The sequence below is a fragment of the Podarcis bocagei genome, assembly GCF_964188305.1.
Source record: "Podarcis bocagei genome assembly, chromosome: 5".
Taxonomy (NCBI): domain Eukaryota; kingdom Metazoa; phylum Chordata; class Lepidosauria; order Squamata; family Lacertidae; genus Podarcis; species Podarcis bocagei.
Window position 1 is genome coordinate 15,152,659 of NC_138129.1, and position 13,395 is coordinate 15,166,053.

The following is a 13,395-nucleotide window of genomic DNA, read 5'->3' on the forward strand; positions in this document are numbered from 1 at the left end:
TGTAAAGTATTTGAGTTGTCGACATAAGCAATTCCTTTGCTGCCTGTTCCACCAGTTGTCACAACCCCGGGCATCTGGCACAAACCACGGCTAAGGGAATTCTACAAAACATCCAGAATGGAAAATTTAGGAACTTGTCCGTTCAGTGTGGTATGCTGAACTATGGCATAGTGTGCTGTCTGAACCCAGGTTCCTGGTTCATCTCTCCCCTCGCTAACCACAAGCTGTAGCCCAGAACCTGCATGGTCAAGTCATGCTAGCAAGTCACAGCAAGGCTTACCATGTCCAGCAACCCATGATTTTCCTCAGCAGCTTAGTGTTTTGTTACGTAAAAAGAATGTGCAGTAATGCAGCAAGGAAAAGCCAAAGCTAGGGAAGAGAACAAGGCCAAGTCTGCGCTACTATGTGAAGGGGTGCACACATACGAAGTTGTTGCTAATAGCAACAGACTACGTTTTGTTTAAAGAAAAAAACAAAAACATGTTTTAAGAGTACAGAACATTCAGCTTTTCCAAAGCTGAATCTAGGCTTGCAACAAGCATGTCGCAATGAGACGTTTGGCCGAGCCCTGCCTGAAAATCTATGCAATGTTCTATAGTCAAGGACACATTCCAGTTCAACGTGCCTTTTCCACTTCCTGCAGCTCAGATATGCCGGCTCAACTTATTAGACCTTGCACACCAGTCTCCACACAGCAAGCGGCATACAAACAGATGTGAGCCCAACTCCTGCTGCAAATCACCAGGCCCTAATCCACTTCTGCTCCGATGCACCTATGGCAGGGGGAAACCCCTGCTGCATTTCCCCGTGTTCTTGTATTGGAAGCATTTGAGAGATTTTCATACCAACAGGAAGTGAGAAGAGATGCGTGGCTGCAGGGAAGAAGGACCAGGTAGAGGAAAGGAGCTATGCAGGGACACAGTGTGGGGCAGCCCTGGCTTTAAGCAGCAGGGCAGTCATTTGCACCCATCCAAAGACGTCTTTTGAAAGCATAAGCTGGTTCCTCACGTTCTGCAATTTCTCAGGGGGATCCCAAGATATGCAAGTCAGTAAGCTTTGGAGTTCTGAAGAATTCTTCAGCAGGCGAAATCACAGGATTGTAGAGTTGGAAGGGACCCCCGAGAACCATCAAGTCCAGCTCCCTGCGACACAGGAACGTGCAGCTGTCCCTTAACGGGGATCAAACCTGCAACCATGGTGCCATCAGCACCACGTTCCAACCAAGTGAGCTTGCATGCTACTTTTAAGCACGAGGTGGTCGGGGCTGCAGCACGCCCAGTGCTCTACTCTAGCATCCTTGGCTGCTGGTGCCCTTTAAGGACTTTGGCACCATAGCCTTGCACGGCATATGAGGACTGAAAGTGGCTTTCCTTGGATTTCTCCAAGGAAAAGAGGAGGCACCACAGATCAAAGCAGAGGACCACAAACAGACTGAGAGGGACTGTCGAATTTCGCCAGTTGTAGCAACATCCTAAGTAGTTTTTAAAAAGCAGGTGTTTAAACATTTATCTACGCCCCCTTCCAGTTTAACCAAAGCAGCAGAACCAGTATAATCCATAACTGTTAGCGAAACCTGGAAACTGAAGGACCAGGGCAAATAAACAGGTGGGGGGGGAGATGTTTGGTGCCAGGTGAGTCTCTGGGACTCTTCTATTCAAGGAGACCTGCCTGCAATCATCCTTGTCAGCACTCAAGGAATCCAATGAGGACTGAGCGTAAGGGTGTGAGAAACAGAAAAACGTGGGGAGGGAGCTTCCTGGAGTGTCCTGAATGGCTGGCTGGCACCCTGGCCAGAAGGACTCCACACTGATTTATTTATTTTTTTACTGCAGGTTCCACTTGTATTCTTTCATTCTGGAATCCAAAGGCTCCCACAGTCTTCTGAAGACCCCACCCTTCCTTGCATCAGGGGAACTTGAGAATAATAATAATAATAATAATAATTTATTATTTATACCCCGCCCATCTGGCTGGGCCTCCCCAGCCACTCTGGGCGGCTTCCATAAAAACCAAAAATACAGTAAAATGTCACACGTTAAAAACTTCCCTGAACAGGGCTGCCTTAAGATGTCTCCTGAATGTCAGATAGTTGTTTATCGCTTTGACATCTGCTGGAAGGGCGTTCCACAGGGCGGGCGCCACTACCGAGAAGGCCCTCTGCCTGGTTCCCTGTAGCTTTGCTTCTCGCAGTGAGGGAACCGCCAGAAGGCCCTCGGCGCTGGACCTCAGCGTCCGGGCAGACTGATGGGGGTGGAGACGCTCCTTCAGGTATACTGGACCGAGGCCGTTTAGGGCTTTAAAGGTCAGCACCAACACTTTGAATTGTGCTCGGAAACGTACTGGGAGCCAATGCAGGTCTTTCAAGACCGGTGTTATATGGTCTCGGCGGCCGCTCCCAGTCACCAGTCTAGCTGCCGCATTCTGGATTAGTTGTAGTTTCCGCGTCACCTTCAAAGGTAGCCCCACGTAGAGCGCATTGCAGTAGTCCAAGCGGGAGATAACCAGAGCATGCACCACTCTGGCGAGACAGTCCGCAGGCAGATAGGGTCTCAGCCTACGTACCAGATGGAGCTGGTAAACAGCTGCCCTGGACACAGATTTGACCTGTGCCTCCATGGACAGCTGTGAGTCCAAAATGACTCCCAGGCTGCGCACCTGGTCCTTCAGGGGCACAGTTACCCCATTCAGGACCAGGGAATCCTCCACACCTGCCCGCCTCCTGTCCCCCAAAAACAGTACTTCTGTCTTGTCAGGATTCAACCTCAATCTGTTAGCCGCCATCCATCCTCCAACCGCCTCCAGACACTCACACAGGACCTTCACCGCCTTCACTGGTTCTGATTTAAAAGAGAGGTAGAGCTGGGTGTCATCCGCATACTGATGAACACCCAGCCCAAACCTCCTGATGATCTCTCCCAGCGGCTTCATATAGATGTTAAAAAGCATGGGGGAGAGGACAGAACCCTGAGGCACCCCACAAGTGAGGGCCCAAGGGTCTGAACACTCATCCCCCACCACCACTTTCTGAACACGGCCCAGGAGGAAGGAGCGGAACCACTGTATAACAGTGCCCCCAGCTCCCAGCCCCTCAAGACGGTCCAGAAGGATGCTATGGTCGATGGTATCAAACGCCGCTGAGAGATCCAGCAGAACTAGGAAACAGCTCTCACCTTTGTCCCTAGCCCGCCGGAGATCATCAACCAGTGCGACCAAGGCAGTTTCAGTCCCATGATGAGGCCTGAATCCCGACTGGAAGGGATCCAAATGGTCCGCTTCTTCCAGGCGTGCCTGGAGTTGTTCAGCAACCACTCGCTCAATCACCTTGCCCAGGAATGGAATATTTGAGACTGGGCGATAGTTGGCCATCGTGGCCGCATCTAAAGATGGTTTTTTAAGAAGCGGTTTAATAACCGCCTCTTTCAGCGGGTCTGGGAAGGCTCCCTCACGGAGGGAAGCATTCACCACCCCACGAAGCCCATCGCCCAGTCCTTCCCGGCTAGCTTTTATAAGCCAGGATGGGCAAGGATCCAGGAGACAGGTGGTTGGTTTCACTCGTCCAAGCAGCCTGTCCACATCCTCGGAGGTAACAGATTGAAATTGATCCCACTCAACTTGACTAGACAGAACTCTAGCACTCTCCCGCCCCGGCCCTGCTCCCACGGTGGAGTCTACTTCTTCCCGAATCTGGGCGATTTTATCTGCAAAAAACTTTGCAAAATCATTGCAGGAGAACATGTGGCCCGTACTGGGCCCCGATGTTGCAGGTGGTTCCGCTAAATTGTGAACCACCTGAAAAAGTCTCCTGCTGCTGTTTTCTGCAGATGCAATAGAGGCGGTGAAGAAATTCTTCTTCGCCGTCGCTATCGCCACTTGGTAGGCTCGACGTTGAGCTCTAACCTGTGTCCGGTCAGATTCGGAATGAGTTATCCGCCACCGGCGCTCTAGCCGTCTCAACGATTGTTTCATTGCCCTCAGATCCGTGGAAAACCACGGGGCTGTCCGGGCTCCATGCAATCGGAGAGGGCGCTTCGGAGCCAAACAGTCAATAGCCCTGGTTAACTCCACATTCCAGCGGGCCACCAGGGAATCGGCTGAAAGGCCATCAACATGGGATAAAGCATCCCCTACCACTCTCTGGAAACCATTTGGATCCATTAAGTGGCGGGGGCGGACCATCCGAATTGGTCCCACCTCCCTGCAGAGGGGATGGGTCGCAGAGAAGTCCAGTTGCACCAGGAAGTGATCTGACCATGGCACTTCTTTCATTTCGCTTTTACTTAGTGTCAGATCACCAACATCCATAGAGGTAAACACCAGGTCCAAGGCATGTCCACGGCTATGGGTTGGGCCAGACTTATTCAGGGACAGCCCCATGGAGGCCATGCTTTCCACGAAGTCCCGAGCGGCCCCTTGTAAGGTCGTGTCGGCATGGATGTTAAAATCCCCTAGGACGACCAGGCTAGGTGTCTCCAGGAGAACATCCGCCACGACCTGAAGCAGCTCGGGCAGGGAATCCTTGGTGCAGCGGGGAGGTCGGTACACCAAAAGGAATCCTGTACTGCCCCTATTGCCCAACTTCCAGAACATGCACTCAGAAAACTGGGTCTTCCCAATAGGACGCCTGGTGCAAACTAATGACTTCCTAAAAATCACTGCAACCCCCCCTCCCCGCCCACGTGACCTGGGTTGCTGTGCGTAAGAGAAACCTGGTGGACAAGCAGCGGCAAGGACAGGCCCATCTGCTTCATCCAACCAAGTCTCTGTTACACATGCCAGGTCAAATCCTCCATCCATGATCAAGTCATGGATGGCAGTGGTCTTACGAATCATTGACCTGGCATTGCACAGCAGCACCTTCAGGTCACGTGGGTATCCCTTGCTGATTCTAGTATCCATCCGGACAGGACCAGACCCGGAGGCAGGGATAGTCCTCAGACAACGACTAAACCTGCCTCCTCTGTAATGACATGGTCTGGTCTTAGCGTAACTCCTCCTCCTACCCGTGATCACTGAGATCGGTTGTCCCAGTGCATCCCCCCCTGTGGAACATGCCCCAGCCATTTTGTGGGCTGGGGCCCACTCCCCGGCAGCCCTGAACCCTCCCCCTAAAAACAAAATAACACCTTAAACAAACAAACAAAACCAATAAAACAATACAAACAAAAAAATGTAAAAATTACAAAAACATCAAAATAAAAAAATAATAATTCCCCAAGCCCAACCAAACATCCATCCCACCCCCACCCCCCACATACAAAAAATCCAAAGAAAATTTTTAAAAAACATTTTAAAAACACTCTGTGCCTCTCCGGCAGTAACAACTGTCCTAGTGAGGCCTGTCAGGCCCCGCCCCGGGCCAGGTGGTAAGTGTCAGGGAGGAGCAGGGCCCTCAGGCACTCACTCAGGGGAGTCCTCCTGGGCAGCAGGCAGCAAGCAGCACGCAGTCCTTATGAGGCCCCAGGCCCCGCCCCAAGCCAGATGGTAAGTGGCAAAAGCAGGGCCCACAAGCACTCACTCAGGGAGTCTTCCTGGGCAGCAGGCCGCAAGCAGCACGCAGTCCTTATGAGGCCCCAGGCCCCGCCCCAAGCCAGATGGTAAGTGGCAAAAGCAGGGCCCACAAGCACTCACTCAGGGAGTCTTCCTGGGCAGCAGGCAGCAAGCAGCACGCAGTCCTTATGAGGCCCCAGGCCCTGCCCCAAGCCAGATGGTAAGTGGCAAGAGCAGGGCCCACAAGCACTCACTCAGGGAGTCTTCCTGGGCAGCAGGCAGCAAGCAGCACGCAGTCCTTGTGAGGCCCCAGGCCCCGCCCCAAGCCAGATGGTAAGTGGCAAGAGCAGGGCCCACAAGCACTCACTCAGGGGAGTCCTCCTGGGCAGCAGGCAGCAAGCAACACGCAGTCCTTATGAGGCCCCAGGCCCCGCCCCAAGCCAGATGGTAAGTGGCAAAAGCAGGGCCCACAAGCACTCACTCAGGGAGTCTTCCTGGGCAGCAGGCCGCAAGCAGCACGCAGTCCTTATGAGGCCCCAGGCCCCGCCCCAAGCCAGATGGTAAGTGGCAAAAGCAGGGCCCACAAGCACTCACTCAGGGAGTCTTCCTGGGCAGCAGGCCGCAAGCAGCACGCAGTCCTTATGAGGCCCCAGGCCACGCCCCAAGCCAGATGGTAAGTGGCAAAAGCAGGGCCCACAAGCACTCACTCAGGGAGTCTTCCTGGGCAGCAGGCCGCAAGCAGCACGCAGTCCTTATGAGGCCCCAGGCCCCGCCCCAGGCCAGATGGTAAGTGGCAAAAGCAGGGCCCACAAGCACTCACTCAGGGAGTCTTCCTGGGCAGCAGGCCGCAAGCAGCACGCAGTCCTTATGAGGCCCCAGGCCCCGCCCCAGGCCAGATGGTAAGTGGCAAGAGCAGGGCCCTCAAGCACTCACTCAGGGGAGTCCTCCTGGGCAGAAGAGACAATTATAGCAAGAGCAGCGCAGCGAAACACTCTGAAAGGGGAAAAGGGCTGAGTTAAGCAATTCCGTGACAAATCACAAGAACATGCACGACGGATGTGCTGACAGTGCTGTTAATACACAAGCCATTTCCTAAGAAACTGAAGTGTAGGCATGCAATGGACTCCGGAGTCTCAACAGATAGGGATTCTCTCCCGGGAAATTTGCATTCCAGTTAAGGGTCGCTTTAAGGGAGCGAAGAAGAGCAAGCTGCATTTCTAAGCGGCATCGTCTAAAATTGATTGCATGATTTCTGCTGCTAACCATCGTGATGCTAAGGAACCCTAGTGCGTGTCAGCTGACACCGAGGACAGAAACGAGGAGATCACATGGGAGCCCTGTGATGACTCGGTAAGGGGGACTCAGACCTTGGGGCAACATCCAAATAACACGTCCTGTCCATGCAAGGTTTTATGTTTGTGTAATAATAATAATAATAATAATAATAATAATAATAATAATAATAATAATAATTATACCCCGCCCATCTGGCTGGGTTTCCCCAGCCACTCTGGGCGGCTTCTAACAGAATAGTAAAATACAATAACCTATTAAACATTAAAAACTTCCCTAAACAGGGCTGCCTTCAGATGTCTTCTAAAAGTCTGGTAGCTGTTTTTCTCTTTGACATCTGGTGGGAGGGCGTTCCACAGGGCAGGTGCCACTACCAAGAAGGCCCTCTGCCTGGTTCCCTGTAACTTGGCTTCTCGCAGCGAGGGAACCACCAGAAGGCCCTTGGCACTGGACCTCAGTGCCCCGGCAGAACGATGGAGGTGTATACTCCTTCAGGGACGCTCTTTCAGGTATACTGGACCAAGGCCGTGCAACAGAACTCCCGCCCCAGCAGGTCCTGAGCCCTCCTCTAGAACAGATTTAGGAAATGGGCGGGTAGGAAGGATGGGGACAAATTCCCATCCCATATCCTGACAAGATACGTTAGTTGGATGCCACCCTTACTTCTCCCTATTCATGGCTAACATTTATTCTATTTCTTAATCACCCTTTAACCCAGTGTTCTCCAACCTTGGGTCTTCAGTTGTTTTTCAGACTACAATTCCCATCATCCCTGACCACTGGTCTTGCTAGCTAGGGATTATGGGAGTTGTAGTCCCAAAAAGCAGTTGGGAGACCCACGGTTGGGAGACCCTGCTTCAACCAAAAAGGAGCCCAGGACCATGTACAATAAAAGATAAAACAAGAGTAAATAAAATAAATGCTTATAAATCACCATAAACATCTATAAAATATCAGAACCTTCAAAATACAGACATAACAGCTGCTGCTTGGAAAACCTGTCAGTAGAGCATGAGACTTCTAATCTCTGAGTCGTGGGTTTGAGCCTGACGTTGGTGAACAAATTCCTGCATTGCAGGGAGTTGGACTAGATGGTTTCCTAGGTGGTCCCTTCCAGCTCTATGATTCCCTTATCAAAACAGTGAAACCACAAGCGGTAACAGGCTGGGTACAATATTTGGCTTGTATGGCAAGCTGACATCTGATCAACCTGACATTAGGATGGATTCTGGTTTCAGCCACTCCAGATGCACACAGTTCCTTGCATGCTAAATGCTTAACTGAGCTCCTGCCATGGGGTAACACTCCCCTTCCTCCGTTTTTTAGGAACAGATATGTCCATGCTAGACCTAACTGTTAAGCCATTACATTAGCACTCATATGCTAACTTACGGTGAGGTAAGGTGAGTTTGCACTTTAATCCTGGGTCTGAAGCCATTACCTTTCGTCATGTCCTGTTCCCTTATTGTGTTTATCCTCGATTAAGCAACTGCGAGAGGTATCTTGCTGCAGTTTTGTGCAGGCAAGAGTCTCGCTATACAGTGGTACCTCAGGTTAAGAACTTAATTCGTTCTGGAAGGCGGTTCTTAACCTGAAACTGTTCTTAACCTGAGGTACCACTTTAGCTAATGGGGCCTCCCGCTGCCCCTGCACAGTCGCTGCACAATTTCTGTTCTCATCCTGAAGCAAAATTCTTAACCCAAGGTACTATTTCTGGGTTAGCGGAGTCTGTAACCTGAAGTGTCTGTAACCTGAAGCGTCTGTAACCTGAGGTACATGCAAGCTCCTGACAGATCTCTCGAGGCTGTCCCTTAATAAAAACAAGCGCTCTCCTCGAAGTCTGCTTTTACCACTATCTGTAAGGAGATATGCAACGGATAACACCCTGTCGTGTTGTGACATAATCTCCAACACTGCTGACAGCACTGAGGTTTGCCCCATTCCTGTCTGCTGATCTGCACAGAGGCATTCTTGATAGCTGCTCCAGTTATGGAACTCCCTTCCCTTGGAATCTCACCAGAGCCTAGGCAACTTCATGCAGCGCTGTTAAAATAATAATAATAAAGTCTTCTTCTGGGCTGGCTCTTGGTGGCTCTGGTCCAGCTGGGAGAAGGGTGGAGGCAGTAGCTGGAATCCGGTATTCGGAAGAGCTTTCAATTAGATGCTTTGTCATCCCAAGTTTATTTTATGGTCTTAGCTACGAGCCCTCGGGGGCTGTGCAGGACAAAAAGTAAACAAGTATTAATTAAAGCATGCTTTGCAGAAGGCCGTGAACGAAATTAAGACCACATGCTCCCAAGGACACTAGAAATAAGCTGATTAAAGGTGCAGCACAGGTGGGAGATATGGGGAGCTACGAAGAAGAATTAAACCAGCAAACACCAGGAGATGGAAATGGTCGTGCTAGTTTTGAAGGGTATAGCCGCCCTTTGCTTGGTTGAAAGAGTATTGATTATCCTTGCATCCTGCAGCTTCAGTCCTGGAAATGGACTCTTTTAAGTGCATTACAGATTCAGCCAGCTAACAATTAAATGCCACGTCATTCTGTGAAAGACAAAGCAGGCGAAACCCCACCCCCACCCCCTTCACTTGTGGCAGAACCGAGAACTCCCATGTGAAAAACCTGACAAGGCAGCTGAAACTCTGGTTTCTCAGGCCTTCTTCCATTAACACATGTGCAATTGAAGGAGGAAGGTTCAGAATGGGGGGGGGGGCATATATTTTTTCTGTCAGAGGGCCATCATTTCCTTCCTGTTATTTTTGGGGGGAGTGGGTCACATGGCCAGTGGGGAGCAGAAAAAAGGAAGGGGGAAATGGACAGCGCAATGGATATGAATTTTACCTGTGTGCAATAAGCTACCGTATTTTTCGCACCATAGGACGCACCAGACAATAGGACGCACTTTGTTTTAGAGGGGGGAGAACAAGAAAAATAATTCTCTCCCTCTCTGCCCAGCGCCCCTTCAGTGAAGCGGCAGGAGGCGCTGCACAGAGAGGGGGAGAACTTTTCCCCTCTTGTTTTCCTGCTCTAAAACAAGGTGTCGTTTAAGGTGCGTTCAGGCGGCTACCTTGGAAGCCTGGAGAGCGAGAGGGGTCGGTGTGCACTGACCCCTCTCGCTCTCCAGGCTTCAGGTTCCTTTCGACCTGCTCTTTGGGGCGGGGGAAGCCCACCACCAGCCTCAAAGAGCAGGTCAGGGAGCAGAGGAAAGGCGCAGCGGAGAGGCTCCTGCTATAGCTGCGCATCACCTCTCCAGCCAGGAGAGGGTCGCGGGGCTATGGCGTCTTCGCTCCATAGGACGCACACACATTTCCCCTTCATTTTTGAAGGGGAAAAAGTGCATCCTATAGAGCGAAAAATACGGTAGTTTACAACCCCCCACAAACCACCTCTTTATCCTCTATCAAAGCAAGCAAGAAATATATAAATATGAGCCCCATCCTGTCCTGTCCCCTTTATAAAGACCTGAGGAATGAGATCATTACCCCACTCCTACTCACCATCCCAGGCCGCCCATCTGCGGCCACATTGTTCTTTCTGTTATCAGATCAAAATGATCAGATAACAGCAAAGGTTGCTAGGTTTAACGAGGGTGCAATGAGATTAAGGGCCACTATCTGAATGATAGTCTTGATCATTTGATTGTCCTTTTTATCCACTGTTGTCTTTTTAATTGTATATATTGCTTGTTTAATGTTGCTATGGCCGTTGGCTAATGCAAATAAAGTTAAGGGGGGGGGGAAGAGCCCCAAGCTGCAAAACTGCCACTGAGAATATATATCCAAATGACAGCGGAAATGAGGTGACCATTGTCTCTTCCAAGCATGCTTTTTTGAGGGGTAGGGGGTCCTAAAGTGAGAGACAATTGGATGACAAAGAACACAAATAATGGCCTATCCAATGTCATCAGGTGCTGATGGTAGTCTGAAACACAATGAGGAACGACTGCCAAATCAGGTTGTCTGAAGACACTAATTTTAATTTATATAATAGGGCTCATATTTTTAATTTCTGTGTAAACCTGCAGTCATATATAATGGAGATGGAGGCATTCAAACTACAGTACATGAGAGCTCTGGGTAACCTGTCTGGTGGAGGCCCAGAGGCATTTACCCACGGTAAATTTTCCACAGCTCTATTTTGCTGGGGAATTTTTTTTTAAAAAAATGCTTCATATATTCAGTATCACCAAGGAATGGATGCCAATCACAATTTTGGCATTAGGCAAACTTGGCAGCTTTACATTTTTAGTTTTGTTTACTAAATGCAAGTAAATCTGACATGATAAATTAGATCAGAAAGTTTTCCGAGGCAAATTATGATATGGAAATTATCCTAACTTGCACAGGAAATTTTCCGGAACATTTTCTGATTCAAAATTTTCTGGAAAGCCCACATCACTGCCCGCAGGTAACAGATTATAAACGCTCAAGTCTGCTGAAGTTTTAATGAGTTTCCACTAAGCAGAGAAACAGTTTGCCATGGGCATTTGAGAACTGGTGGTAGGAACAGAGCAGGGGTGAGAAACCTGTGGCCCTACAGATGTTGTTGGCCTCCATATTCCTGCATTTCAGGGGGCTGGACTAGATGACCCTTGGGGTCACTTCCAACTCTACAATTCTATGATTCCATCTCCCTATCTGCCTAAAATGGCCAACTGTTTGGGATGAAGGGAGCTGCAGTTCATCATCATCAAAAGAGTCACAGATTCTCTATTCCTGAAGTAGACAGAAGGACTGGAAATGTTCAGGGGGAGCGGGATTTCTTTGTTTCCTTCCTCCCAGGCTCCCCCCCATTTTTACAATGGAAAAGGGGAGAAAATCTGAGGGAACATCGAAGAACATCCTATGGAAAGGTCTTCTCCTTTGGAATGAGTGAAATACCTTGGTAGACAAGGTCTTACTCTTCCAAAATGTTCAGTATGAAAATTGTTGTGCAAGACAATTACTGTATTAGAGGGTAATTTCTGTGTAAACTTGTAGTCATATATGATGTTCAAAATCGTGTGTGTGTGTGTAATTTGCATTTAGAGGTTGGCATCTTTGTGTCAGGAGCACAAGCTGTTGTGAATTGCTGCTTTCCTTGTTCTGGTGACCTCTGATCTACGCCCCACCTAAAGCATACATTTAAAACAGTATTATACCACTTTTAACAGTTATGGGTTCCCTCAAAGAATCCTAGGAAATCTAGTTTAAGGGGAATAGCCACCTCCTTTCAACTCCCAGCCCTACTAAATCCCCACAGTTCCATGGCAAGAGGAACTGTGTTAAACCACCCTGGAAGTGGTTGGAGGTGTAAGAAAAATCTGCTATCCTTCTGACCAGGTACCTCCCTCCCTTGGGGGGGTCAATCATGTCACCTCTCTTCCCCACATACCTTTCTAGAAGGCATTTATACTTTTGAGGTTGCAATCCTACCTGGGAGTTAAGTCCACAAAACACAACACACATTATTTCTGCATAAGATTGCTCAGTAAATTCCATAAATACAGTAGAATTCTATAGATGCATCTAAGTCTCCTTCGGCCAAAAAAGAGTTGTATTTGTTAGTGATATTCACAATGCAGCTATCAGCCAGGTTTAAACAAGCATTCAGGTGAAGCCTTCCCTTTCAATAGAGAAACAGCCAACATGGCTTAAAGGTGGTCATCACAGTCTGACAGACAACGCTTGCTGAAAGGTACATTATCCAGGAGACAAACAGACCTAGTTTAAAACTCAGGTTTAAAAGCTGCCTATTTTATGCACTGGGTAAGTAAGGGGTTTTACAATTTCAAAGAAAAATTAAATATCCTTTTTTGGCAGCCAATCAGAGTATTACCCACAGCTGAAGAGAACATTTGTTTGTAAGAAATAATTGCAGAAAAGTGCACCAAGAGCTAGCTTTGTGCAGTACAAAATAAGGTTCTAGTTGCAATCAGATCTTTGAGCACCAAGGAACTAGTGGCAATTCTCAAGTGAAGAGCACATTTTCAATAGAGCTGATGGTTTAATTAAGGCAGACATTAACCAAATTGATTTAGTATTTCCATCTGTCCTATTGAGCATTTGAAGTCTACAGACTTAGCATGCTTAAAAGATCATATATATCTATACTTGTTTTATTCTACAAATTAAATTGCTCTTGAAATCAACTGATAATGGTTAAGAGATGAACAGGCCTGTATTAAGCTAACAGCACAAACCTGCCAAAAACCAGGCACTTTTAAATCCCCCTGAAATCAAGGAGATTAATTTAAGCATGTGTTTAATCTTCCACTCAAGTCACTACTAAGTTCACCTACTCCCAACTATTTATTGCGCAGCAGCAAACTATTGTTTTAATATAGCTACCATCTGAAGCCATGGTTTGTTGTTGACTTACAAACCATGGCCTTCTAAAACTACGGCCTTGCATTGCTTGAGAACCTGGCACGCTTTCTTAAACAGTTTGGACACTCTGTCCTGTCCCAGGAAGGTTAACACGCTACAAGGGAGTGAGACAAGAACAGCTGGAAAACAAAATAAACTTTCCATGCTGAAGGTTCCAGGTTCAAGCTGTTATCTCCAGTTAACAGGAAGTGATACGAAAAACCTCTTTCTGAGACCCTGTAGAGCTGCTACAGTATGAGCAGACAG

General features: G+C 48.7%; 1 protein-coding gene and 1 long non-coding RNA gene across 2 annotated transcripts in view; both read right to left on the reverse strand.

The window, feature by feature from the left end:
• The window catches only part of LOC308588418, a 55,903-nt gene that overhangs the window by 14,201 nt on the left and 28,307 nt on the right, over nt 1–13,395 (reverse strand). The gene's annotated exons all lie outside the window — the stretch shown is intronic.
• The window catches only part of VAPB (VAMP associated protein B and C), a 46,556-nt gene that overhangs the window by 8,204 nt on the left and 24,957 nt on the right, over nt 1–13,395 (reverse strand). The window lies entirely within an intron of this gene.